This window comes from Leptonychotes weddellii, chromosome 2 (genome assembly GCF_054177405.1).
Source record: "Leptonychotes weddellii isolate Sample4059 chromosome 2, ASM5417740v2, whole genome shotgun sequence".
Classification (NCBI taxonomy): domain Eukaryota; kingdom Metazoa; phylum Chordata; class Mammalia; order Carnivora; family Phocidae; genus Leptonychotes; species Leptonychotes weddellii.
The window spans coordinates 107857859-107881516 of record NC_138370.1 but is presented as its reverse complement, the minus strand read 5'-3'; the positions used below and the strand labels follow the sequence as shown (position 1 = coordinate 107881516).

General features: G+C 36.4%; 1 protein-coding gene across 3 annotated transcripts in view; it reads left to right on the top strand.

Moving 5' to 3' along the window:
• The window catches only part of BMPR1B (bone morphogenetic protein receptor type 1B), a 387076-nt gene that overhangs the window by 256589 nt on the left and 106829 nt on the right, over positions 1 to 23658 (top strand). The window contains exon 1 of one of the 3 annotated variants that reach the window (XM_031028412.2): positions 5600 to 5679. The exons of the other annotated variants lie outside the window; for them this stretch is intronic. The gene's annotated coding sequence lies outside the window, so the exon portion shown is untranslated. Of the gene's footprint in view, positions 1 to 5599; positions 5680 to 23658 lie in introns of those variants that run through there. 3 annotated transcript variants of the gene reach the window in all.

Below are 23658 nucleotides of genomic sequence, written 5' to 3'. Positions count from 1 at the left end.
TCCCCCTCCGATTTCCCCCCCTTCATTTCTCCAATAAACTAGTTCCTTTTTTAAAGGATCATCATCTTTAATTGAAAGAGTGACCAACAAACTATGACAATTTAGACAAACTACGACAATTTGGTGGGCATTTTTTTGAAAATGAAGTGAGTGCATTAAGGAAAATAATTGACAGTATTTGTGCTGCTGAGAAAATATGAGCTTTTAAGTAAAAATTCAAATAAAATCTTACATTTTGGAGAACTTGTAATTGCTACCATGAGCGTGAGAGTATTTATATATTTAAAAGCTTTTTTGATGATATTGTTGTGGATATTAGCAGGTGTGATTTTTTTTTTTTGTCATCGTGTAAGGAAATGTGTTAACATTTGCAAGTCCTGTATGAGTCCAAAAGCTGATATTTATGTTTTCCAAATGATTAATGGATGATGTTATACAATTATGTATGGATAAAACATCTATTCAAAGTACAAGGTAATAGAAAATATTTTAATGTAACAGAATACAAATATTTTATTGTTGTGGTTCAGATTCTACTTTGCAACTAAACTTTAAGAAACTACTTTACATGTTGAGTTTTGGTGTAGTACTAAGGAGGGCTAATATCCACATTATCTGTAAAAGCTAGTAAAGTATTTTTCCCTTTTCTATTTATCTGTGGGAGACAGGAATGTCTTCACATACTGCAACCAAAACAGCATATCGCAACATATTGAATACAGAGGCAGAGTTGAGAATCTTATTATCTTTTAAGCCAGATACTTCTCACCAACTTGCTTTTATTTGAAGAAACATGATTATTTTTCATGAAAGCTATATTTATGTTTATAGTAACATAATGGATTTATTAATGTTATTTTAAAATGAATTAATATTTTATAAGCCTCAGTTTTAGTTTTTAATAAGGTAAATAAATAAAAAACAAAGCAGACAGAAACAAAATTAAACAAATGTTCTTTTGGGTCTTTAATATTTTTTGAGAATGTAAAGGAATCCTGAGACCAAAATGTTTAATGCCACTCTCTCAACTCTAGATTAGAACAGGTGCCTCTCTGCCTAACTCTAGAGTGGTATCACTTAACATATTAGCAGTGACTCAATACAACTGCTGCCTTTTCATTTTTTCACTTATTGATATATTCAACAAATAATTGTGTCCCTTTTGTCCTATTAGGTTGTGAGTTATTTTTTTAAAAATTAAAAATTTATTAGAGAGCATGTGCACACGAGCAGGGAAGAGGAGCAAAGGGAGAAGCAGACTCCCTATTGGGCAGGAAACCCAACACGGGCTGGATCGCAGGACCCCGAGATCATGACCTGAGCACGCCGTAGCCTACTGAACCACCTAGGCACACCTGTGTGAGTTATTTCAAGAAAAGATTCTGTCACTTGCTTATCTTTAAGCTTTTCTAAAGCCAGGTCCGTGAGCTATAGTTCTTTTTATTTCCCTAATTATGGTAAAGTTGTTTAATATTGGTTTTCTCTTTCCTCTTTTCAATCTCACGGATATGGAAATGTAGCTTGGTATTTGTTTTCATGTTTTTGCCATTTGTTACTATGACAGAGATTAGCTAATATTTAAGCAGGTACATCATTTTTTCACTTCCCTTTCTTCCTAGTATGTTTAAAATCATGGAAGAGGTAAATGTCTTTTAGCATTTTGTATATATGCAATTTTACACAAATTGTAGGGATAAGAGACAAGAAGGGCATGGGAAAGAGAGAGAGGTGGAAGGCTTTTCAAAAAATATATTTATTTATTTTAGCGGGGAGGGGCAGAGGGAGGGAGAGAAACTTAAGCATACTCCCTGCTGAGCACAGAACCCAACATGGGGCTTGATCTCGAGACCCTGAGATCATGACCTGAGCCAAGATCAAGAGTCGGATGCTTAACCAACTGAGCCACCCAAGTGCCCCAATGGAAGGCTTTAACGAGGTATTTGCAAAGGTGTTTTCCACATCTACCCCTAGCTTTCGTGGGGGCAGGGCAAGAGTACAAATGGACAGCTACAGTACATATGTAATCTATTTAAAAGTTATAAATTAAACTAATACACTGTTATCTAATTGCTCTTGGCCATCTTTTGGGCCTAGGACTGTACAGTCTGTTTCTTTGGGAAAAGAGTTCTGGGGTGACAGTCATGCAGCGTGTGATCTGAAAGGAGGGATGGTAAGGTCCGGAGAGGCCCATCCTGTTGTCCTGTTGTCCTGTTGGTACCATGGATTCCTTGTAGTGAGTGGGGCAGGCAGCCAAAAAGGGATTGGAGCTGGTACCTTTAAAGTGCAGCCCTCAAGACAGGGACGTTGTTTGTCCATATCTAAGGGCAATGCTGGTATGAGCCGTATATTATTTGTGTTAGAATTTCCAGGTGTGCTTCTTAAAAATGCAAATTTTTAGACTCTATCCCAGACCTAATGAATAGAGAGCAGTATGACACAGAGTAGGTCTTAGCAGTGTTGCCAGCCACAGGTAATGTTTTGAAGGTGTTCTTTGGGCATACATATGAGTTTCTGCTTAGCATCAATATTTCATTGTGGCTATTACAAAAATCATTCTAAGCATTTGATTTAATTTAATTCTCTCAGCAACTCTTTGAGGTTGATATTGCCGTGTTTCAGAATGTATTCTGAAATGCCATTGGGGAATTTGAGCCTTGAAATGGCCTTAGGATATATCCTTCTCTAATGCCAAGTTTTGAAGATTTATTCATCAGTATTTGCAAATAGTATTGTTATAGATTAGATATACTTATATCTACTTCGAAAAGAAAAATACTGTTGTGAAATGGATAAGCAGATATAGAAGGCTTCTATGAGGAGAAATCCCTTCTAAATTTTGAAGAAAATACTATCTTTTCAATAAGATGAATTCACATTAAGTAAAATAAATTTTATCATGCAAGTTAAACTGGAATATTTAACGATGAAGTATAAAGTAGTTATTAAAAATGCATGTTAGTTACTTTATGTACATATAACAGTATAAAATGTTTGCATTTGAGTTTTGTTGATAGTTTGCGTTTTCATTTGCAGTGCTTTTTTAAAAATAATTTTATAAAATAAAATAATATTCACACAAATGAATAATAATACCGTCTACAGAAAAGTTATGGGCCAAGATGGGAATTGCATGGGGAAATACCTATATTGTTTTGGAAAGTATTGTTTAAAAAGAGTGAATGGTCAAATTTAAAAGTTACTAATAATAGTTCCATAAAACCAATAATGAAGGCATTTACTCACTTAAAAAAATTGTGGTCTCAGGCCTGTAAAGTGCTATTTAGTAGCAGGGGTGGGGAGGGTGGTGCTAGTTACTGCTAACCATACAGTACTCTAGTTGTTTCCCACAGTTAACATTAACTACCCCAGATTTGTAATTTATAATGTGTAAGTATTTTAGTGACTGGGATTACCTGGATTATTGAGTATTTTGCATCTCTGTGAAATACTGAATGGCCACTTGTTCATGGAATCGGATGAACTTTTTGGGCAGCTGTTCTGGGAATTATTTCATAAACCGAAATGTCTTCCTAATGACAGTGTTTTTGCTAAAAAGAAACAGCCTAGGATTCAATTTTGGCTTGCATAGACAAATCAACATAGTATGGTTAAGAAATGGGGCCCGAACTGGAAGAGTTAATCTTTAAATTCAGCTTGAGCTGTGTTTACTGATTCTTTTCTGCTTCTTGTTAATTGGCACCTCAGACTCCATACTAATTAATGGGAGAGCAAAGGGCAGGTGGCGCCGTTTTATTTTGATAATCCTTGTCAGCAATGTCTGTGTAATCTTCTTGTTTAATTCTAATGAATGTGCATTTGGGGTGCATGAACTTTTAACAGTTTTTTTCACTGGAAGTTCACTGGTCAAGGACAGTTTTTGCAACCATTTCAGACCCTTTCAGACACTACTGCATACAAACACAGTTGTTTTCGTTAGCAACTTAGTTGTTAATTCACACAAATGGAAGTCACTAATGGAGGTGCTGTGTGCTTCTTTAAAAGTAGACAGGTATAACTCTATCCAGAGAAATTAAAGAAATCTCCATTTCCTTTAATTGTGCCTTTTTTTTTTTTTCGGAGTGAGGGTAAGAAATTTTGTTTAAATAGGAACATTTAATGTTAAGAGTACTTAATGGATGAAAATATTAGAGTAATGTTTTCTCTGGAAGGAAGAGCCTAGGCAGGAAGTCAAAATAAATGGAACTGATTTACTTAAGAATTTGCAAGTTTTAGTTGTGAAATGACTAGATAAATGATTCTGTTGAAAACTACGTACCTATTAGAAAATGCATATTTTGCTCATTTCCATTTTAAGGAGACTGTTTTTGCTTTCAAGTGTAAAGATGGGTTTAGGTAAAATAAATTCAGAATAGTTTTGAAGTTTGGGGACAAGTCTTAAAATTGTGTTCCAAGCAATGCATTATTTATTTGGGGGAAGTGGGAGAAAAGGAGAGAGGAAGAAGTAAAAAAACACCTCCTTGGCTGTTAATACCTTGAAACTTAGTGGAAAGGAAATAACACCCAATTTATACGAACTCCAATGTAAACAAACAGGAGCTATGATAGGAAATAGCACTAGGGCCAATTTATAAGACTCAGTCCATGTTCATTTTTCAGATAAAACTTCCTGTACTCACTCCTAGCCATTTTGGGCCAGACCAAAACCAAAATAAATCTTCCTCAAACGGTGTAAGGAAGCATTTTAATTGGGTGATATTTTTGGAAAATCAGAAGTAGTTATTTCCACTATTGGTACCTTGATAAAATTTAACATGTTATTTAAAAATGTAAATTTTTATGAACTTGGATGTTAATTATATACTTATAGTTTAATAATAATAATAATAATAATGTTTTGGTTATGATATTTTTTGTGCCTAATCAGAGAATCCTGACTTAATTTAAATTTACAATTAAAATGAAAATCCACATCTGTGGTCCTCACCTAAATCTGTGGTTCTCAACCTACAGGCAGGGGACATATGGCAATGTCTGGAGACATGCTGGATCTTTACTGCTGGAAGGAGGTGCTACTGGCATCTAGTGAGAGGCAATGATGGATGCTGGTAAACATCCTACGAAAAGAATTATCTGGCCCCAAATGTTAGTATTCCTGGGATTGAGAAACCTACCCTACCTAAATGATGCCTCCTACTGATGAAATGCAGTAATAATAAATACCAATTTATTTATAATCATTGGATCGTGAAGACACTGGAAATTTCCTGAAGAAATACTACATTTAAAGAAACAATTCTATGTGGGTATATAAGTAATGGGTTATATGGGATTAACTAATACGTGACACATTCCTAATTTTATTTTTTTCTCTCCCTTTCAAATTATAAATAATTGTCTTGTAGGAATAATAAGTGATTCACTATGAGAGGTGATGATTAGTAAACTAAATGTTTCACAAAAATGTGGTAATCGTTTTGCAGTATGTATGTATATCAAAGTGTTATGTTGTACACCTTAACCTAATATGACATTATGTCAATTATGTGTCAGTAAAATGGGACAAAAGGGGTTCATGGGGGAAATAGTCTGAAATATCAGGAGAAATAGCGGTTACTAATTCTTTTCAGGTTTTTCTTTCAGTGTTCACAATATGTGTGCAAAACAGAAGAAAGTGCAGTACTTACATGGCCTGAGAAGAATGCAGTCTGGCCAGCTCAGGTGATATGTGCCATATTGCATGCTGTTGGGCTTATAAAAGCCTGTGACTTCCTTGGTGTGGAATAGCTATTTGTTAGAAATTCTCAACAAGATTTTACCTAGCAGCTAAATTTAGGCCTCAGTTCATCTGATTTGAAAAGTTTTTCCTCATCTTTTATTCCTGTGTGATTTTTATTACCCATGATCAGTGGACAAAAATTTAAATTAGGCATTTATTTCTTATAAAAACAATAGTTTGATTCCAAATTAAATAGTTTAAATTTTTATTTTATTACATTAATACAACTAAGTATATGCTGAGTAGTAGATATCCAATGCCCATTTTTGGTGTTCTGCTATTCTTCATCGGTCTACTAAAATTTACTGTCAGTTCTTGGTGACCTCTTTATAGGGCAGATATACTATGTAAAAATTTTAAAGTTATATAATATTTTATACAATATATAAAAGGCATATGTAAATGATGGAGCATAACAATGTTTCTGAACCCACCCCTGTACCTAAGACATTTAGCATTTACATCGTTAGTGCTGTTTGAATAGTGGCTGAAATAGACATGTTGGCATTTTGAGTTGGTCTGTTCTCAGGTATTATTGGCAAAACATGTTATATTGAAAGAGCTCAGCAGAAAATGAATACATACTGAATATGTGAAAAGTGAGAAAGATTTCAGTTAACATATATATTCCCCCAAAATAGCTTTCTAAATAAATGAAAAGTAACTTGTTTGAAACACAGTTCAGTAATATATATATTTTTTTTGTTCTGTCTTATTCCCTGGGAGGGAAGAAATGGGACAAGCACTTCGACCCGCAGTGCTGTAGGGAACTTTCTCGATGGCAGGAGGCTTTGTCCACAGAAACATGAATGCTCATTCAGCTCCATGACTGCAGTATATTTTATAAGGAAACCTATGTCTAAAAATAGATGCTGAATGAAACTTCTCTTAGAGCCCAGGGCCATATGGTTGTTAAAGGGCCACTTTGTTTTATTGGAAAGAAAATATGAAAACTCCCCATTTGGAAACAAGTCTTAGTAGTGGCTGTTAGAAAATGTCTTTTTGTACACTGTTAGTAGTAGGTAAGTGTTTCAAAACAGATGTATTTTCTAACCACACTGATTAAAAAACTAACTTAATTGGCATTTCTCAGATTTTATTATGGTGTATTTTTTTTCCTGAATAATAGTAGCAATCATATATCATCATTGAGCAATTTTTTGTTCCTGTGAAATTTGGCAGATGTTTACTGTTTGAAACAAAATATGAAATTGAAGAAAATTATTCTGAAGTTCCAGGTGAACTTTGCTGTTTATTCTTTAAAAAGTCATGATGTGCCCAGTCCAGAGTTTTAATGTTCTATTCTGTCACAAGAAAACATGTTTATTTCTGTGATGTTTATAAGCACATGCACCTACACAGCCCGTTTCTTTTCTTTTTTTTTTTTTTTAAGATTTTATTTTATTTGTTTAGAGAGAGAGTGTGTGAGCAGGGAGAGGGAGAAAGAGAATCTCAAGCAGACTCCAGGCTGAGTTTGGAGCCTGACATGTGGCTTGAACTCACTACCCTGAGATGGAAACGCTGGTCATAATCTGAGGTTATAATTGAGGAAAACTCCAAATCTTTCTTTGCTTCCATGAGCACAGTATATCTTTATAGTAAATTGCCACTAACTTTATTCTCCTTAATGTGAGAGTATTTCAGATTTCCAGTGAAAAGCCCATAAGCCTCAAAATAAAGGAAACCTAACATGTTTCCAGTTTAAACACGCACACACACCCCCCCAAAACTTTCCTCCATACTCTTTCTTCTCTTTCCTCAGAGATCTCTGCCTTCTCCTAGACAGCACACGCCTGCCAGCAAAACTTCTAGTATGGTAAATGTTTTAAATTTATATGTTCTTTCCAACTCTTATGTAAGAGACCCTTGAACTTACTTCAGATCTAGAAGCAATGACGGCAAGCCTTCGACACTTATTTCTTTTAAAATGTGTTTATATGCGTTTGTGTAATACATTTTCGAGTTCCCTGGCTTTGAAACATATGCCACAAGTGAAACAGACCTCTCACACAAGATGTATTTAAATATATGCATGATTATACACATGAATGAGAAGTATATTTACAACAGGTAATGTAAGAACTTTAATTTTGTGCAGTATCTTACGAGGTTACAAGCTTTCACATATGATACGTCATTTATTCAGTGTGACGATACTGTGAGGCATAGGGGGATTTCCATTTTATAGCAAGAACTGAGGCTAAGCAGGATTAATTACAATAGAGCTGGGGTCTGTGACCCTTAGTCCAAGGCACTTTCCCTCAGACCATACTAAAAATTCTATTTGAAAACCCAGCAAGATGACACTGCTTATTAATAGTACTGTTGAATTCAGAATTGCTGAATCTGTCTGTAATTTAGCCCATGAGGCCAATACTCTTAGCTACTTGAATAGTAATGATTCTAGTAGCTAATCTTTTAGAGGCCATATTTGCATACTGCATATTTTTTGTGTAATTAAGGAATAAGTAACAATTTATCTGATCTTGCTTTTGGAAAACATTCTCTCTGATGATGAGAGATGATTGATCTTGGCAACTGAAGACATTTCAGACGTTTCAGATGAAACTTTTGTCTGCCAGGTGAATGTCTCAGCCTTTCGGGGTTTCCCCTCCTTTCTAGGGTCCTACTGACTATCTCCTCCTTCCCAGGTCAGTGTTAGGGAATGCTTAAGAAGCCTAATGGTATTGGGAGAGCGGTGTCCCTGACTGCTTCCTTCCGCTGTAACCCACTGTTTCTGCTGCTGTGAGGGTTGCCTGCGTGGTTACTCAGTCTGTGGTCCAAGCCATTCCAGAACACGAGGGTTTAATGGTACCTGTGAATAAAATATGAGCACAGATAATCCAACTCACTTCACTTCATTCCATAAATGTCGATGTGCCACATGTGTTCTAGGCATAGTTATAGATGCTTTGGACGTTGCAGTTGAACAGGAGAAAATACCTGCTTTCAAAGTGCTGACATTCAAGAGGAGATAGACAACAAATACGTCAATACACAAACAAAGATTATCAAACCAGATAGAGATAAATGATCTGAAGAAAATAAAATGAGTTAGAAAAGTTGGTGGTTACTTTTCTTAGAATGGTCATGGAATGGAAATCGAAATAATAGGAATAAGAGGAACAAGTATAAGGACCATGAAAGGAAATTAGTGGTGTGTTTGAGGGATAGACAGAAAACCAGCATTCAGGGCACATTTTGGAAAAAGGGGAAAGTTCCAGGAAATAAGGTCAAAGAGCAGAGACCAAATTATGTAGGCCACAGTGGTGAGCATGGTTTTCTTTATAATTGGAGGTTTTAAGCAGGGAAGTAATACGTGATTTATAATCACATGTGTAATATCCACTCAGTGGATGTCACTTTGGTTGCCAATTGGAGAACTCAGTTTGTAGCAGGACATAGGAGAATCAGTTAATTAAAGAGGAAACTACAAGTTTCTGCAAGATATGTAATAGCAACTTGGTCTAGAGTTTTTGCAGCGGTTGTGGTGAGAGTGGTTCATTTAGTGATACATTTTAGAGATAGTACTACCAGGTCTTGTTACAATGAATTGGATGCGAGACCTGAGAGAAAGAAAGGAATTAAGAAAAGCTTAATGATTTGTGAACAGAAAATATTTTTTTGTAAAGAGTAAAAATGGTTAATGACTTGCCTGACTGGCTGGCTTCCTTTCATTCATCGATTCACTCATTCATTCATTTTTGTGGAAGTGTGAAGTATCTTGATACACTCAGCATTTTGCACATGAATTAGTTCCAGAAGTTGCTTCTGCAGTGAGTTCAAATATACTTAACTTGAGGCAAGGAGGTGAATCGGATGAATTTCAGAGTGGATTTTTAAATTTCAAAGTGATGTTCAGAAACACCATCTTCATTAGGAATAATTTCTTTGCATATCTGTTGTAGAACTGTAATCAAAGTCTCAGCTCACTGGAATGGGTTTTTAATATCTCTCTTCACCATGGTTTATCAAGAGAAAGTAAACATTGCTCAAATCTGTGCTATGATATGAAAGACTTGATACAGTCTTTCTAACCTATTTTAAGATAGCAGGTACAATTGTTAAACATTTGTTTAGGTTTTATTATAACTAGCATATATTTATGATTGCATTTTTATGTGCCTTGTATAGTCATTATGTACGATACATCTTACCTCATTTTATAGAACATAACTTTATGTATTGTATGGAGGGTGATATATGAACCTCTTAATTCATAACCTTTTTGTTGGATATATAATCTATTTGATTCTGTAATCTTAATCAGGAATTCAGACCTAAATTACAATATTAGGAACAATCCTAATATTATAGAAAGGTATAGACTTCTGAACCCAGTTGTGAAGCTGTACCTTTATAAAGTGACAGGATAACTTTCTGTCTATACTGACTCTGTCCACTTTAAGCAGGATTTCTCATTGTCTCTTACTCCAGGTATTTCATATCTTATGTTCTCAGTATCGTTATTAGCATTTTTCATTTTCCTGACAAAATTTTCCTTTAATGTTCATATAATTTTTAGATAACAGTAGGAATTTTTCCCATAATGTCTATATTATTTTAGAGAAAAATGGTAATTATCAGGATTATTCTGAATCTTATTTGTCTAAAATCTGGTAAAGTGTGCTAAAGTTCTCTATATAAAAGTCTGTACTTTTTTTTTTAATGGAAGTCAGATTTCTCTTAACTAAATTTTTAAAGTTATCCATAGTCCAAGTTATTGCTTCTTTCTCTGTGGCCAATTAAAGACAGAGGAGTACTCTTTTAGGGCCAGAAGATTAGCTTGTTTTGTTTTTAAAACATGACAAAAAGAAATACTTGTTTCTTAAGACTAGAAAAACCTGTTTTCCAGTTAACTTATTTTTTTACAGTTTACTTTATTAAAAAATCAAAAATACGTTAGAAGTAGAAATACTAATTGACTCATGGATTAATTTATGGGAGTACAAAATGCTAAACCACTTACTTGAAGTTATCTGATTAAAAACACGGAGGAGGGGCGCCTGGGTGGCTCAGTCGGTTGAGCGTCTGCCTTCAGCTCAGGTCCTGATCCCAGGGTCCTGGGATCGAGCCCCGTGTCGGGCTCTCCGCTCTGCGGGAAGCCTGCTTCTCCCTCTCCCACTCCCCCTGCTTGTGTTCCCTCTCTCGCTGTGTCTCTCTCTGTCAAATAAATGAATCTTTAAAAAAAAAATAAAAAAATAAAAACACGGAGGAGAAGAAAACAAAATTTCTCCAATTCTCATAACCAAATCCCATCTGCTTTTTCCTCAGTATGTGATTCTGAGGGGAAAACCCAGCTTGCTTTATTATTCATATTTCCTTTTGAAGTGGATGATAAATGCTGAACCATCATGGCAAGACTATTCTGAAGATGTCCAGAGTAACAATAACCCTTTGTGATGAAAATAGCACAGGGTAGCTATTTGCCAAGTTAAAAATCATGGACTTCCTTATTATCTATATTCCAGTGTATGTTGCACATCAGCAGTTATCAGCTTATAATATATTGGGGAAAACAGGAGTTAAAATAATTATCATAAGTAGAATATACATATTTTCACTTTGTCTTATACTTTAATCCCCAGACCATTCAGATAATTAAATTGTTAATGAGATGCCTGCTTTTATGTGCATTTACACATACATTGTCTGACATGTTCTATACTTTTTATTAGGGTTGCTCATAATTAATGATCTTTTATCTGTGTATTACTTTTTACTTGATGGTACGTTTTACTGTGTCAAAGATTGTTCTGCAGAGGTAAACTTTCTATAGTTGGAGGGCCACCAGAGTAAAGGAAAGCACACTGTTATTCACATGAACTAACTTAATGAAGATCATTTCTTCAGCACAGAGGCAACAGGAAGGCAAGGCCAGAAACATTTACCCCAGGGGGTTATATATAGGATGATTGGAGACATTCCCAAAGACAATGAGACACTAGCATTTGTTCAAGAGAAAGGCTATTTCACTCTGAGGGCTCATGCTGGAATTAACTGGTGTCATTTTGAAGGAGGGTTTTGCTAATTGGCATCTCCCAATTGTATATAATGCCAACACCTTTTCTATTAATTATTTGCCATAAACATAGCTCAGTGAAGCAAAACTTCCTGCAAACTTATAAAGATTTAAGAGGAACTGTTGCAATTTAATTAGTTTCCAAAAGCCCTATGTGAACTGTAACAGTTGGTTGGTATTATTTGTATAATGTTTTGTCGGTTGACGTTGGAAGCATTATGGTCATGTATTGTGGTGATGGCCTGCTGAGTAATTGCAAGGTTCATTATACTACCAAGACTGTCAAGGGACATTTATGGATATTCATGTGCAGTGAACCCTTGAACTTGAACTGGTCATTCTTGTCTCCCATGGCTGGAATTGTGTTTACTCCAAATGGCAGGAGAAACTTTAATTATGAAACCATAAATGAGGCAAAATTACCTAAGTTTTAAAATGTTAAATGGACTATTAAGAAACGTACCTGCAGTTTTTCCCCTCTACTATAAAAATGTTATCTGTACTCTCAAGGAAACTCTAAGCTTTAAAATTTCTTAAAGATGTCCTGTTTGGTGGTAAATCTGTACTTCCAAAATTTTGTGTTTCTATGTAAAAAGATATTAGATATCCATTATCTCTACTTTAGGAAATCCATTTATAGACCAAATATTAATAAAAAATCGAACATATTCATACAAAGTTAAAAATATCCAAGCACTGTGCATTGATTTGAAAACTTTTGAAAATATGAAATTTAAGAAGCAAACTTCAAGAAGTATGCCAACACATATTTATCAACATGTAACTATGAGTCAGTGTTAAAGTATATATCACAGTAGTTGTAATGATCTCTTTGTGGGTGTCCTTCCCCTAGACTTTAATGTTCTTGAGAATAGAAGCATTTTGTTATTGTATCCTGTCTCAGAGTGCTCAGTGCCCGGTGCTTGTTCAATGAGATTTTGTTGAACTGAACTGAAGAGAGCTGAGAGAAAAGATGGTTATACTAGAGAGGGTTGCAGTTGAAAATAGAGAGTTATGACTGGAGCGTGGAGTGCATGGAGATTGGTGGCAAGAGATGGAATTAAAAAATTACTCAGGGAAGATGCTTCCATTCCCAGGGGCTTGGATCATTCACAGAGGACATTATGGAGCAGTTACAGGATTTTAAGCAGCTAATCTCACTGACAGCAATGCAGAGGATGGGAATGGGGTAGGAATAAGAAACCAACTCTGATTCACCCACGCTGGGATATGGTATCCTTGAAGCCTGGGTTGCACAAAGATTTTTTGTTTGTTTTAAAACAAAACAAAATTCTTACATGAAATTTTAATTGTGAGAAAATACACACAGCATAATGTACTATTTTAATCATTTTTATGTGTTATAGTTCAGTAGTTTTAAGTACATTGACATTGTTGGCCAACCAATCTTGAGAACTCCTCATCTTTGCAAAGTTGAAACTCTTAGTCTGCTCAGGCAGCTGTCACAATATAGTAGAGTGAGTGGCTTAAACAATGGCCATCTATTTCTCAGAGTTCAGGAGACCAGAAATCTAAGATCCAGGTGCCAGAAGATTTGGTTTCTGGTGAGGGCCCTCTTCTAACTGGTAGACAGCAGCCTTCTTGTTGTGTCCTTGCATGGCACAGGAGAAAGAGAACATAAGAGTTAGCCCAGGTCTCTCTTCCTCTTCTTATAAGGACACTAATCCCATTATGGACACCACACTTTATGACCACAATACTTCATCTAAACCTAATAATCTTCCAAAGGCCTCACCTCCAAATACCATCACATTGGGGGTTATGACTTCAACAAAATAATATCATAACAATATTTATCTTTTTGTTACTGTCTTATTTCACTTAGGATAATGTCTTTAAGATTCATCCATGTTGTAGTATGTATCAGAATTTCCTTTTTAAGGCTGAATAATATTTCATTGGATGTATATACCACATTTTGTTCATCCATTCATCTGTTGAAGAACATTTGAGTTGCTTTCAGTTTTTGGTTACTGTGAATAATGTTGCTACGCAAATGGGTATATAAATATTTTTTCAAAACCCTGCTTTCAATTCATTTGAACATATACCCAGAAGTAGAATTGCTGGATTATATGGTAACTCTGTTTTTAATTTTTTGAGGAGCCTTCTTACTGTTTTCCATAGTAGTTGTACCATTTTACATTCCCACCAATGGCACATAAAAGTTTCAATTTTTCCACAACCTTGTCAATACTTATTATTGTTTTGATAGTAGCCATTCTATTAGGTGTGAGATGGTATCTTATTGTTGTTTTGATTTGCATTTTCCTAGTGATAAATGATTTTGAGCATCTTTTCATGTGCTTATTGGCCTTTTATATATATATATATATCTCCTTTGAAGAAATGTCTGTTCACATCCATTGTCTATTCATTAATTGGGTTGCTTATTTTTGTAGTTGTTGAGTTGAAGCCATTCTTTATATATTCTGGAAAATCCCTTGTTAGATATATGATTTGCATATTTTCTACCATTTCATAGGTTGCCTTTTCATGTTGTTGATTGAATCCTTTGAACAGAAGTTTTAACCTTTGATGTGGTCCAATTTATCTCCTTTTTTTTTTTAGAATTTTTATTTATTTAAAAGAGAGAGACACAGCAAGAGAGGGAACACAAGCAGGGGAAGTGGGAGAGGGAGAAGCAGGCTTCCCGCGGAGCAGGGAGCTTGATGCAGGGCTCGATCCCAGGACCCCGGGATCATGACCTGAGCTGAAGGCAGACGCTTGACGACTGAGCCACCCAGGCGCCCCTTATCTCCTTTTTTTTATTGCCTGTGCTTTTGATGTCATATCCAAGAAACCATTACTAAATGCAATGACATGAAACTTTTCCCTGTTTTGTTCTTTGTTTTTTTGTAAGATTTTTATAGATTTAACTCTTACATTTAGGTTTTTGATCCATTTTGAGTTAATTGTATATGTTGTAAGGTAAGGTTTTTTTCTGTTGTTGTTTTGTTTTTTTTCATGTGGATATCCAGTTTTCCCAACACCATTTGTTGAAAAGACTGTCCTTTCTCTATTGAATGGTCTTGGCAACCTTGTTGGTGCTCTGTACGTACCGCTGGAGCGAAGAAAAAAGGGACGCTTTTTGTGCATAGAAATGAGGGAACAACCTACAAGAATCTTGGGGAATCTTTTTTTTTTTAAGATTTTGTTAATTTATTAGAGAGAAAGAGAGTGGTCATGAGAGAGAGCACAAGTAGGGGGAAGGGGCAGAGGGAGAAGGAGAAGCAGACCCGGGGCTCAATCCCAGGACCATGAGATCACAAACTGAGCGGAAGGCAGACACTTAGCCGACTAAGCCACCCAGGTGCGCCTTGGGGAATCTTCTAAATAAGTGAGTCATGGAGGTATTTCCAGGAAAATAATTGTGGGGCCTTGTCAGATTAAGAGCACAGAAGGAGGAATTTAGAGTAGCTCCCTCAGCCAGAAAGAACACACATACAATGTTTTGTTTTTGAAGGATATCTGAAACAGACAAGGGGGCAAGTGTTAAAAGCATGGACAAAGATAAATGACAGGCACTTCATCCTCATGAAATATAACATGTAGTGGGGAAGACAGCATGCATAAATAATTATAATACAAGGTAAAGGAATAAATGTCATAGAAATAATATTGATAAAATGCTGTGGACATTTAGAGGAGAAAACAATTCTTCGGAGAGGACCAGGTGGGTCTTGCTGGATATAGTCATCCAGATTTCTCATTTGAAAGCAACAGAAACCAACCATGATTAATTTACACCAAAAACACACTTATTAAGAGGATATTTGCTAGTTTATAGACTCTCCGGGAGGATATGGGAACCCAAACTGGAAGAGACGCAGCCTAGAACGATACTTAAAATTCCACCTCAGAATTTACCCTGTAATAAGGACACTATTGTCACCACACTTCACATAGACACTGACTTACACTGTTCCCATCAACCCTAGATCTGGATGTCGCCACTAGAACTGGCCAAAAGTGAGAATCTGACTTTTTTTAGCTTCTGTTTTGTAGAGTTCCGCCTCAAGTGGAAAATACCAACCTACAGGAAGTGAAAAGGGGTTAAGGTGAGGCGGCTGCAAAATATTGCAATGTCCACAGAGCTGAGAGAGGTAAAAATTGCACTGCTGTGGGAGGAATAGTAAGATTTAGACAGGCAGTGGCAGGTGGAAATATGGGGAGGAGATTCAGAAAAAGATTTAGCTTGATAGTCGGTGATATTAGCTAAAGCCCTGACATTAGAAGGGAACATGTTTGAAGAAGAGATCATTGGGAAAGAATCGTGATCACCTGTATTTGTGTGAACACAAGAAGAAGAAACTTGGATGGATAGGCCTTTTTCAGGAAAACCAAAGGAAAAGCTTCTAATGAGTGCCTAGAAAATTGTATTTGTTCAGTTTACTTCTAACTGAATGAGCCTGTTAAGAAGGGAAGTGGTTGCAGTGCTGCTCACTGTTGTTTAGGGATGAAATGAATGAAGACTAAGAAAAAATCTTTGAATTTGTTGACCTTTGAAAGAAGAATTTCGTTAGGATGCTGAGGGTAGAATCCAGAAGGCAGATAGAGATGAACAAGGAAAATGTAATTGGAATGGAATGACAGTAATTGGTGGCATCAAGGGTCAGTTACTTTAGGAAAAGGAAGATAGGACTTGTCAAAGGAACTACTTTCAAAAAAAGATTTATTGAGCACCTACTACATAGTAACTATTTAAAGTACTTGGAGTATATAAGTGAACAGAATGGACAGAGATCAGTGCCCTTGGGATCTTTATGTCCTGGAGGAGTGTGAGAGGCGCCAGATAGTTAACAATAAACCTAGCAAATAAGTAAATTATATAGTGGTTATAAGGTGATAAGTGCTGGAAAAAAAAAAAAAAAGGTAAAGCAGAGTAAGAAAATTGATGGGATTTGTTGATCTTTGCAAGAAGAATCTCATTAGAATGGTGGGGAATAGAGGTCCAGTAGGGTCAGCTAGGTATTTGGGTGGTTGTACTGGTAAATAGAGCTGCAAGCTAAGCAGGACGATCAGATAAAAAAATGCCTAAGTAACTAAGGCTTGTATATTAGAGCTGCGATTTGAGAAAGCCTTAAAGAAGTTGATGGAAGAGGCTAAGTAGGTATCTAAGGGAAGAATGTTTAGGCAGAGGAATAGACGCCACAAAGCTCTGAGCAGGAACATGCACGGTGTGTTTGACAAACAGGATGAAGAAGCGAGAGAATGGTAGGAAAACAACCCAATGAGATCATTGGAAGCCAGTTCTTATAGGACCTTGTAAACTACCATAAGGAATTTGTAAGGACATTATAAAGCACCTACTCTAGGATTGATAGCTCTTTGATAGCTTCTGTAGATTACCAGTATGAGGTAGTCTACAGCTTATACAATTCAGAAAAAGTTCAAGCTTACTTTGCATAGGCTATTTCTGTTTAAACAACTTCAGAAAGAGATAATGTAGAAATGCAGACAAAGGGATGATGCCATATAACCGATGTAAAGTAAGGTGAGATTCTTTATTGAAGGGGCAGAAGGTAAACTATGATGAATAATTTTATAGGGTTCTTTTTTTTTGCCTGAATTCCTAGAGTGAAGTAAACATTTGTTGTTTGTCCATTTCTGATTATATACATATCATTTCAATAAAAAAATTGAAAATCATTTTTAAACAAGCGTTTCTAAAAGAGTAACTACTTCTTTTGAACTTCCTCTCTTTTTTCTTACACATCTTTTAATAGAGGTGTTAATGAGGTATATTGAGGACCTTGAAGTGCTTCCACTGTAAACTTTTGGGAGACCTCAGGGCAGAAATTATGGTGACTATTTAAATCAGATTGGTTATCCTAACAGACTTTAAATCATGTAGATAAATGCAAGTTTTGTAATTTTGGTTAAGGTTGAAGTTGAATGTTTCATTTGGCATAATCCTTAAGATAAGTCACTGCTTGCTAAATTTTCCACTTTTCGGGTGGGTGTTTGGTAGTAACAGACATAACCACACAGTGGGGTGACTAACCATAATGAGATATGTAGAGCAGGACGATCAGATAAAAAAATGGCTAAGTAACTAAAGCTTGTATATTAGACAGGGACAGTGTTATGCTTTCATATATTCCCATTGGACTAGTAGAGAATTGTTTTGGTGTCTACTTACGTCACTGGTTTTATCTGATATGATCACTAAAGCTCATCTCCTTTACTTCCATAATTTAAGAATCTTCTGTCATGCCAGGCAAATTTAGTATCTCTGATTTAGCTCATGTAATGCTCTACATAGAGCACAGAAAGAAAGGGTTTCAGTAAGTCTGATTTCACTATACTGTGACATTTTCTGATTAAATAAAGTCTATACGTGGGGTTTCATTGTATTTCTTTATTTTTACAAACTAGTTGTGTGAACGCTTAAACCAATCCTTTGTCTTGTGAAAACTCTCCGTGTATGGAGTCTGTTAGAAAAGACTTGGTGAGATTATCAAAAACTGTTGCTTCTCATAAAAAAAAATTAAAACATAAGCAGCTGGGCTTTATATCTGGGGACAGGTGAAAGACGATGAGGAAAATACACACACATGTATATATATATAAACACAGTAGGTTTCAGGCATCCTTTTGGCATGAACCATCTGTCATTAAGAAAGGATTTCAATATACACAATTGACTTCTGGCTGGTAGAAGAGAGGAAAAGGTTTTAACATGTCATGAATCTGAACTGAAAATCATGGCATTATTTTTTCTTTTATTAAAGAACACTTTTACAAGCACACAGAGTTTAAATGTCACTTAAAGAAAAGCTTGGCTTTCTGTGATTTTTGTATTCTAGCATCAATTTTTAAAAAACTACTAAGAGCGAAGTCTACTCAGAAATCATCTACTGGCAGCAATATTCTTGAGGCTTTCTATGGAAAAGCTAGTTATATGCGAAATAAAAACAAAATTTTCTTTATATGTATGTCTTCTCTTTTACTTTAAAAAAACTTTTCTCCTTTTTTTTTCTTTTTATTTATTTATTCATGAGAGATAGAGAGAGAGGCAGAGGCAGAGGGAGAAGCAGGCTCCCCGCGGAGCAGGGAGCCCGATGCGGGACTCGATCCCAAGACTCTGGGATCATGACCTGAGCTGAAGGCAGATGCTTAACCGACTGAGCCACCCAGGCGTCCCGTTTTCTCCTTTGATTCCTCCTATATATAGTTAGGTACTTTCCAAAGAGTGGGAAATGGATTTCCTAAGAGCCATCTGCATATGCTGTGTCCACTTAAGCATAGGCTATTCAAGCGTTTAAATAGGAACTATAGTTTAACTCCTTTTGTATTTCTTTTACCTGTATACTAATGTGCACCTTCCTTATTTCTAAAGTATATTCAAAGGGAGTTACAAGGGAACATAGGAGAAAAAATAAAATTTTATTGATATCATCATTTCTGTTTAAAATTTATTTTCCATTTACCTGTTATTTAATATCAGTTGAAGTTGGATTTGGATAAATTCAGTGTACCATTGACTTTAGGATGAAGTAAGAGTTATGGTAATCCTCTTCAAGAAATTGATTTTGATATGAAACTATGTTCAGGTTTCTATAATGGCTGGCACGAAATTCAAACAGGTACTAGAGATTTTGATTTTCTGCTCAGGGATGCTTTAGCATTAGTTTGATAAAGAAGAAAATATCCTTTAAATACCTTTGAAATAGAGCTTTGGGTAAGTCAGGTTAGTAGCTTCAGTGGTTCATGATTTTCATAGTGTGTAACTTTAATTCTGAGGAGTCCAGGGCCCAATAATAATAATTATGATACTAGGGTGTATCTGTTGTTATTTAAATGAACAACAAAAACCCCTTTCTCAAGTAGTTGCTTACAAGTGGGGCAGAGTAGGTCTTTTGGAACTGTCTTCCCACAGTGTGAAGTTAAAACAGCCTCTTTTGTGAAAACAAACTCAGACTCATCTGAGGACCACATTACATGGTTATGGTGACGTCACTTGTCCACTTTTTCTTTCTGAGGCTGCAGAGTGGCCTCCCTATACCTCCTAAGGCATAGGCCTACTCAAGGGAAATAAAACCTCCTTCCTTAACTCCAAGGCACCTCACTCACCTTAGTTGCTTTGCTTGTAAAATATGGTTGATAATATATGCACTGAAGGGCTGCTGGGCAAGTTAAAAAGAATGTCTACAAGAACTACTTTAAATTAATGATAATATATCTGTTTTACTTGTGCTTACCATATTCTTAACAAATAATGCACATGCTGTAAAGGAGAGGTCCATCTCTCATTTGATCTGAAACCTCTGACCTCTGAGTACATTGCTGTGGCTTCCTGTTAATTATTATTAATTAACAATGTGAGTGTCTGGTGTCCCTCCTCTGAATCGATGTGAACAATGTGAGTGTCTGGTGTCCCTCCTCTGAATCGATAGGTTTGGTCTTCTGCTCCAGCCCTCAGAATTTCTGGCGATCATGTTCCCTGAATGAATCTCACCAGCCCCCAGAATCTCTGAGGCCTCCATCTACTGAGTGGAATATTTCTGCCCTAGTCATTTCTTGCAGAGCAAAAACATATGGGTCCCTAACTAGTTAAGTACTAGTGTCTGATCCTGTTGAGCCTTAACCAGTTCCAGACCTTGTTGGCTCAGGCACACACAGTACTTTCATCTGTAAATGTGAACGACATCACCTACCACCCAGGAAGGGAGTGAGGATTAAATGAGGTAACATGTTAGCTATATCACATAGTGCCTAACAAATAGTAAAAGCCACCAAGTGGTATGGATCATCATCATCATCATTCTGTATTCTATCTAGAAATAACTCTCTTTTTCTTCCCTGAGTTCCTTGCTTGCCAACTCCTGCCAAGGCATTTTCCTCCCGTTCAATTTTAGTTTCTGGTCTGAGATAATCGTGCTGATCGGGTGATGCATTACTCTTTAGTGATTAATGTAAAGGGTAATCTCACATTTTATAGTCTCACCTGGCTCATTATTACTAGGGTACAGGTTTGATCTTATTAGCCTTTAGCTGAATGATACTGAAACCAGATAATAAACTGGACAGAATTATATGCGTACATGGGACTTCAGAATCCTGGGGTGGTCTGGAGGTTTGTTTTATTTTGTTTTTATTTTAACTGTAGAACTTAGCAAATTCACTGAGTTAATTTTCATTGGTAATTTAATCATGCAAGTTGCCCTTAGTTCTCTTCTTATTCTTTGATGTTAATTGCGTTTTGGGTCTGGTCTTCTTATTTTATATGCAGGCTGTGCATAGCCTTGTTATATTCATGGTCTAACATGAGCTTTTAAAAAGAACTCTGCAATCAGTAAGAAAATGATACTGTCATAGATTTAAGATATCATTCTATTATAAAATTCCATGAAGCATTTTGCTTTGATGGGTTTGGTTGTGCTGATGATCAAATTATACCCTCCGAGCATACAGTGTTACAGTGTTTTAGGAGAATATAGTTTGGGACTTATTTGTTCTTTTTCAAAAGCCATCTCAAATCCCTTTAATGAGTTGTGGGCAGTAGCGAAGGTGAAAGACCAACACTGAAAGCCTGTATCAGAAGATACTGTCATGTCTATCACCTAATATTGAGGCTCTACTCTGTTAATAATAATATTTGTATTAGGTAAAAAATGGTTTGTGTTGTTGATTAGTGCTTAATTTATATGAAGATATGTTCAGAGCATTTCATAACAAATTGTTTTCTCTACTACTTTTATAAAAGCCTCAAAGAAGGTACCTTTTATGTATGGCTGCTACAAAAAAATTATATTTTTAGTTTTTGAAGTATATCCTTAATGAACAATTATTTCAGGAAAAAAAAAAATAGCAATCTGCTCAAGCCGTCGAGACCTGGTTGGTTTATAGTAAAAGTTTTGAAATTTTAAAGCTGCAGTGAAATCTTGTGGTCTCTTTATATTTACGTGTGAATTTTTTTGTTGCTAGTGGTAACTATAGAGAACTTTTTTCAAACAGCACCCTTTTAATAACAATGGTCTCCCCAAATATACTGTGGCATAGCTTTAAACTTTATTAAGTCTGTCTTGGACTCCCCTTCCTCTCCCAAGTAAATGGAAGAAAAGTTTGGCAGGCTCCATGCTGTGCACTTGATTGATGTCCAGAACATCTGAAGGACTTTTGTGTCCTGCATGCTCTCCATGAGTGCATAATGTGTGAATACTTAAAGAAGGTCAGCCCTTATCACATGTAATCTAGGCCTGAAAGCAGATCAACAGTGACAGTCGTATCCCGTAAGTAAGAACACAAATCATCCTCCACACGCTTTAGACAAGTTGTGGGATATTTTTTCTCTCTTTTTTACCCCTTCCCACTCACGGGGGACCTTGGCAGAGCAATGAAAGCAGAGAGGAGACGTGCTCAGAATAATGTGTCACTTGTCGGAGGGAGGAAGGGATTGTTTATTTGTAATGATGTGCTGGTCTTTCACTGTGCAGCTGAAGGGAGCTTCGGCTTGTTAATGACCAGTGATGTGGAAGGCTGCAAATGAGACCGGGGTGGGGAGGTGGGAGGCAGCCTGAATGCAACCGAAGTTGCGATCTTTATAGACCCCAGAGTCAGGAGAAACGTTTTTGTACACTTGAGTTCTGTTGTTCATGTGTTCCTCCATAATGCAGTAACTTTTTATATCATTGTGTGAGTGTATGAGCTGAAAATCACAGTTGGGAGATGAATTAGCCTGTGCGATTCTGAGTGCACGTTTCTCGTTTTGGTACAACCATTATGAAAGTTTAAAAAAAATGTATTTTAGGGCAAAACTCAACGGAATGGTAGGGACCGAAAATGCTATAGCTTGCAAAAGGAAGAAGGAAAAAACTGTTGTTTTTATGTGCCTGGGTTTGAGCAGAAGTTTAATTAAAAAGTTAATGTTGCTCCGGACAGTATTTGTAGGGATTTTCAAATAATCAAGAAAATGACACTCACTTTGTTGTTCTCGTCAAGAATTACACGGGTATTGTTACATTTTCTTAGATACAAAGGAATGTACTTATTATCGTAGCATTGGAAACTTTACTGGTTTCTTTTGAAATGTAATCAGCTGCGAGAAGTAGTTGTAGTCAGTTCCCATAATGGAAAATAAACTGTGCAGATACCTCCTCTAGAAATGAAGGCACGGCTTCCCACAGAATCCCATTATGAGACATGAGGTCCTTCCCACTTTCTCCCATCTACTTTTCCAGCCCAACGTCTGTCTCTGTTCTCCAGGCATATCCAGGTTCCCACGTTCTCCACAAACACTGCTCTTTTTCTGACTCCCGAGTCTCTGTACTCTCCGTTCCCTTTGCTTAGGATTCCTTTGCCCTCCCCTCACCCAGTGAATTCCTACTTATCTTTGAAGACCTAGTTGGCATGCCTCTCCCCCACAAGTCCAGTCCCCACCCCCAGTCCGAATTCATCTTTGTCCACTGTACTTTCTGTGTTCCTGCTGTCCCCCAGGCTGTAGCTGTACTGCACGGTCATTTGCATTGTATGCTTGTCCTCAACTTACACAGTCAGTTGTGCCCTGAGGGCAGGTCCTGTCTCTTAAGAAACATTCTCCTATCCCATTTACTAGATACAGTTCCCCCAGTTCAGTTTAAAAACTGCGTATATACATAAGATCGGTAGATTTGGGGAGTTTTCTGTGTGAAGATAAGTCACAGATTGAAATTGTTAAAACAGTAGTCACTGGTATGAGGAATTCTTAATCTCAGGAAACAAACTGAGGGTTGCTGGAGTGGCGGGTGTGGGAGGGATGGGGTGACTGGGTGATAGACACTGGGGAGGGTATGTGCTATGGTGAGCGCTGTGAATTGTGCGAGACTGTTGAATCTCAGATCTGTACCTCTGAAACAAATAATACAATATATGTTAAAAAAAAAAAAGATAGCAG